The sequence below is a fragment of the Delphinus delphis genome, chromosome 7, assembly GCF_949987515.2.
Source record: "Delphinus delphis chromosome 7, mDelDel1.2, whole genome shotgun sequence".
NCBI classification, from domain to species: domain Eukaryota; kingdom Metazoa; phylum Chordata; class Mammalia; order Artiodactyla; family Delphinidae; genus Delphinus; species Delphinus delphis.
Genome location: NC_082689.1, coordinates 57,624,954 through 57,630,976, shown reverse-complemented (window position 1 = coordinate 57,630,976; position 6,023 = coordinate 57,624,954). Strand labels below are relative to the sequence as shown.

The 6,023-nt window shown below is 41.9% G+C and overlaps 1 pseudogene; it reads right to left on the bottom strand.

The window, feature by feature from the left end:
• Positions 1-529: 529 nt before the first annotated feature.
• LOC132428117 (U3 small nucleolar RNA-associated protein 14 homolog A pseudogene) lies at positions 530-2,900 on the bottom strand (annotated as a pseudogene).
• Positions 2,901-6,023: the final 3,123 nt, after the last annotated feature.

Sequence of the window (6,023 nt, the reverse complement as noted above, 5' to 3'; positions counted from 1 at the left end):
TTCTTTAATACCTGTAATAAAGAATGGGGAAAAATAGGGTAATGAAATCAAAACTGTGTTCTGCCTAGTTTGTAGATGTATTAGAAAGAAGTCATATGCTATCAAAAGTGTCTACGATACATACAGAAGAATAAACACAGTATTCAAAGAGTATGCCCTTCAGAAAAGGTCAAAGAAAGACGAGCCTACAGTTTAGAAATGGTAATAATGTATGGATTCAATGAAAAGTTTTAGGTTGTGGCTGATTTTTAAAAACATTTAAAAAACATATAAAGTCTAAATCAACATCTGAAATAAACAACACATAAATATATATAGGTCTGAAAATTTTCTTTCATTTATAATCCTTTTTTTTTCTTCTTAGATTAAAAAAACGCCTTTATTTCTAACATGTGGCTTAACTACACCCGCGGTGTGCTAAGCCAGTTTTGGAACTGATCCTGCAGCTCGGAGTAAAACCGGGCCGATGGAGGAGCAGTCAGGGCGCCCAGTTATGGGCACCAAGGTGTCACTGCTCCAGCAACTCAATCTAGAGTTTTTCTTCAGCTGTTTTTTGTGACGTATGGAGAAGTCATTTTGGATTTCTCTGTACGACAGAGAGGTCCGACCTTGAGGAAGACCGGCAGCCCACATCCTCTGCTTTTATAGGCTTAATGATATGGCCCGGCTTGGTGGCAACCTTGGGCATAGTCAGCTTTTGGAAGGACCTCTGGGGGTTCCATGTAGATCCTATAGGGGTCTGAATGGTCCTTTCAAATTGCTGATGGTGTGTGAATGGATATGGAAGCATCCGCACCTGATGAGCCACTGCATGGATGTTGCGCTTCTCATTGAGAATCACATTTGGCAAATTCTTGTCTTTCCTTGGAGGACCCTCAGGGGCTTTAATGAGAAACCGGCATCTCTTCTTGGCACTGGGCTTCAGGCCCACACCACCCCACTCGCTCCAGCCAGGCGGAGTCAGGTCCACATCCTTCGGCTTACTCGCCTCCACAGCTTCCCTCTTCTCTTTCAAGAAGTCTCTGATGACATCATTCCCAGCAAAAGCTTCCTTTATCATCTGCCTTTGATCTCTCTCTTCATCTTCCAACTCCTCTACTGTCGTGGGAACTGCCAAGGACTTCATGGAAGGAGATTTTGTGGTCAGGAGGTTCTGGAGATCAATCATTTGCTCCTTCCTTTTCTTCTCCTTGGGGACACCAAGATGATTACTTGGGTTCCTCTCCAACTGCTGCCCTTCTACCGCAGCTCTGGGAAGCTCCTTGTTTTGAAAACATCCTTCTTTGCCCAGTTCCTCCAGTTCCTCCAGAGCTCGTGCTCTCTCCGGCCTCTGCAGCAACAGAGGCTCCTCTTCCTCCCCGGCAGGTTCCTCTCTCTGGACCGCCAGAACTGTCCTCGTTGAACTCAGTTCTTGCTTCCTGGACTGATGGCTCTCCCTGTTGAGTTTCTGAGTCAGTGCCCTCAATTCAGACAGCACCTCCTGGCTGCTAAGATCTTTTGCTTCTTGACTGCCCACCGGCTTGGCGATCTGGTTGAGCCCAGACTTTTGTCAAAGTGATCGCCTTTCCTCAAATTCTTTCAACAGAATTTCTTCCGCCACCACTGGTCCTTCTTCCTCACTTTCAGGAGCCTCCGGGCTGCAGGCTCTGCAAGTTCTTCAGGGTCCCCCTGGACCTCAGCCTCTTTTGTGTCACCTGAGTGATTCCTGAACATCCAGGGGTTCGGTCTGTCTGCCTTCACCTGCACCTCATTCACCACGTCAGGGACAAAGGGTTCTTTGGAAGAACCCTTTGGAGGAAGGAACCCTCTTCCTCCGCACCTCCCTCCTCTTCCGCACTCTCGGAGGCCACCTGGATCTTCTGCATCAGCTCTTTGTTCCTGGCCAGTTGTTCCTGCATAGCCTGGCAAGCCTCCAGGTCATATTTGGCCATAACCGCCTTTGACTTTGCCCATTTCCCACTGTTCTGGTGCTTAAGGCTCATTCGCTCCATCATTCTGGCCTTTTCGAGTTTTTCCAGTTCTTCCAGTGCTGCAGCAGGATTGACCTTCCGCAGCTTCTCGGACTCTTTTAGGGCTTGCTTGGCCTTTCCTTTCTTCAGAAGTTTGTGATACTTTTTGCTTTTGATTTTCTTCTCTCTTCGAGCCCTGGCCTCATAGTAGGACTGCAGGGCCCGGGCCCTTTGAAGCTCTGCTCGGCGCATCTTCACCTCTTCCAGGCTCATGGCTTTGAGAGAGGCCTTTTCCATGGGAGTCAGTAAAGGGTCTGTCACTGGCTGCTTGTTCTTATGGAGGAGATTAAAAATCTCCTGCTCCAGGGGAGTTTTTGCCTTCCAGCCACCGACCACATGTTCGATGGGAGGAAAGATGGACTGCTGCTTGCTCAGGGGAAAAACCAGCTGCTCTGCTTGCCGGTTCTTCTGCACGACGGGATCCCATTTAGAGAGGACTTGTGAGGTTTTATCGAATGCCGCTTCTCTGTGGATCCACTCAATCTCTTCTCTGTGAAGGGGTAACTCCACAGTCTTCTTCGATTTGACTCTATTCAGCTGCTTTTTCACAGCAGCCAATGAGGATGAAGTTTTAACAGGCTCAAGCAGATCCGAAAGGACCAGCTTTTCTCCTGATCCTTCAGAACTGACACTGAACTCTGACACCTTCGGACTAGCCTCAGATCTCTCAGCCAATTTCCGCCTATTCTTTCCATCAAGTGAACTGATTGCTTCCAGAAGCTTTTGATGCTTTCTTTCTCCATCACTGTCCCCCTCATCTTCACTGGTGCTCAAGGGGTACTCTCTTGGCAAATCCTCTAGTTCTTCCTGTTGGTTTAAAGCCAGAAGGCTGCTCTCCGCAGCCCGACTCGAGCTCATCTCACCAGCCTGTATCTCACATGGGCCAGAAGCGGAAGCCAAAAGGCTCATTTATAATCCTTGATCTTCAGGAGAGGGGCCACATCTTCAGTCACTGCTTATCCTAGGCAGAGATTACATACTTGATGAATAAGTGAATTGATGAATGAATGAATGAATAAATAAATTAGAATAATGCCAGGGTCCAAAAACTCCTGACAAATTACAACATTTACAATATTTTCAATGGGATAATAGAAAGCCACAGATGTAAATGTCTCATGGTTGAGTGATGAATCTAAAAATAAGACAAAAGAATTCTTCAGTATTTAAGGAAAAAAATGGTAAATGTCATCTATAAATTTCCTGCCTTTATAAAAATGCAGACTTTTGATTAAATATGAAACAAAAGATATGTCTCATGACCGTATTACTCACTATGACATAATTTCATCAAGGGGCAGTGAGTGAATGTGTCATTAGTAATATTCACACAAAAGAAAACCTAAGCTAGAATCCTTAAGTCAGTATAGCTGAGGTCAAACACACTAATCCTTCCCCTAATTTTTTGCCGTTTTATTATTTTAGGAACAAAGATAGAAACAAACAAAAAAACCTGTATTTTCAGGTGTGCTATTAGCTCATTTACTTTATTATCTGAAGATCCTATAAAGTAATATTTTATTCTGAGTCTTGCAAGCAATTTGAAATTAAACATTTTCCCTGCACCTGTAAAAATGTGTAAATGATGAAACAGGCAGCATGATGATCGCTTTACAGACAAGCATTTCCTTCATCATCTTCAAGGTTGTTCAGATTTATGACCTAATCACCCGTGGCCCTTTAACAGGATGCATTTGAATCTGATTAAAAAGAAAAACAAATATCAGTATGGATTTATTAATAAAATGTGCCTGACCTTTTCACTTATCTACCTCTTTCAACATAACGTGAGTTTCAACTCACAATCAAAGAAGGGAGTTTCTGGGAATTTAATCTTGAATGTTTCAGCTTCACAGTTGTTTCAGGAGTTCCTGCCTTCGTATTGGTGTGTGTGGATTGTGGAGGGCTATCTGTTTCCTCCTTCTTTCTCTTTGGGGTTTAATTACTTTACCTACATCCTAATTCAGGTAACTCATAAAGCTTAGCCTTTGTTGTAGGTCCAACAGCTGTCTTATGTCAGTAGCAAGTAAAATGTTCACAAAGTACCGGAATGCAGCAAGACGGTTTATAGCGCTGCAATAAAAGGTAAATTGAATTTACAAAGATGCATTTGTCACTGATTAAAAACTTACAAAGTTAATTGGAAACACTGTGGAGGTGTTACCACACAACTCGAGGTGTAATGGGTGCTTCTAATTCAGCCTGAAGGAGAGTTGCGGCTCCCGTTATGGTCTCACACAGTAAGATGCCTGGCGACGCTCTCCAATTTAAGTAGCAAAGCAACACCATAAAGATCTTAAATATTTTTAATGGAGGCGAGTGTAAATTTACTCACTATTATTCTTGAAAACAGCTAGAGGAAAAAGCCTTCAGTGTTAACTGAAACACAGTGTGTTAATCACATGGCCCCTCCTAGAAAACATATTGTAGGGTTTTTATTTTCCCTGTCTGCAACTTTTCTCATTTTTCTGATATTTACATTGGCAGCACTACTGCAAGAAGCATATCAGTTGGGAAGGAAAAATGAGACTGAAACAGCCAGCAATCTGAAGTCAGCAGGACCCTCCCTTGGGATGTTGGCGAATTATCTCCACATAATTCACTTAACCTTTGCCATTTGGGGACTTGGGAAACTGAATGTATTTCTGAACTTGAGGCTTTTAATTGCTGGTTTTCGTGTCACTAGTCCAGGTCAGTTGGAGAGATGATGATTGAAAAACTGCTCTAGGAGGTTTTTCACCTCTGGTGCGCATCCTGGTTATAATTAAGTTGGTGGCCTGGGGTGGCCTGTAGATTTCTGCAGACAGGAGTGAACGGTTAAGCCCCAAGAGATGGGCCTTATGTGGACATTCTGTGTGTGCCTGGAGTTAACGTAGAAATTTTAATTTTAGACTAGGTTTATGTTGAGATTAAAAGGAAAAAAACCGAGATAACTAATCTGAGTAATTGTCTTTGGTAAACTCATTATATCAAATATCTAGTACCAAATTATTATAGAGTCATAGAATTTTTGGACTGGAGTCTTAGGGATTAATGTTTAAATTCAAGTATCATGAATTTTATACATATTTATACATATACTTTCCAATACTCTAACACTGTTTGACAATAGTGTTTTTGGTGTCAGAGATGGTAGAGACTGTGGAATTTTCATATATGTTTAATTTGTTACCTCTGCTGCATGAGCAGAGTTTTAAGTCTGATTAATTCCTTTAGTCAACAAAGGGGACCATATAGCCACACAAATCTATTTTTTTAAAGCTAGAATTTACTGAGTGCTTCCTATGTACTGACTGCTTTTTGTATTTAACCCCATTTAGTCCTCACAGCATTTGAGTCCCAAACTTCCCTGACAGGCTTCCACTGACCTGAATAAGGCAACTTCTTGAAACCTCAACTTCCTTATCCATAAAATGGGGATGATATGCCTTAGGGAGGTTGTTGTGAGGATTTAATGAGACAACATGGGGAAATACTGGGTAAACCATAAAGTCCTATTTAAATACTAATTACAGTTTTTCTTCTTCTTAATGTAACATCATTTACAGAATTTTCACCAAAATTCTCTCTTCTAAAATATATGCACTCACAAGCTGCCTAATAAACTTACTTGAGTACACATGAATGGAGCAATGACTATGATCACAGAATATCAATCCTAGGAGCGCTCATTGTACCTACAGTTACCTATTTTGTTCAGAATTTTCCAGCAAAGCTAGGTAACTCTCAGGAAATTGTCTTCCTGAATGATGCATATGCATTGTCAAAGGACCAATCACTTTGCAACTATGGAGAAACTTGGAGCGAAAGGAAAATTCAAGTTAAAAACCTCTGAAAATTTGCAGAATTTCATTAGAGTCTCTGAAAAATCAGAAATGCATCATTATGGAAAAGGGACCACAGAAAAATGTTAAACATATCATTCCTTGAGGTGTAAAATGTGGTTCAGCCAGAGCCTGATTTCAATCTGCAGACAATTTAAAGAAAACAAATTTTAGCTCTAGTTTTCTTTTT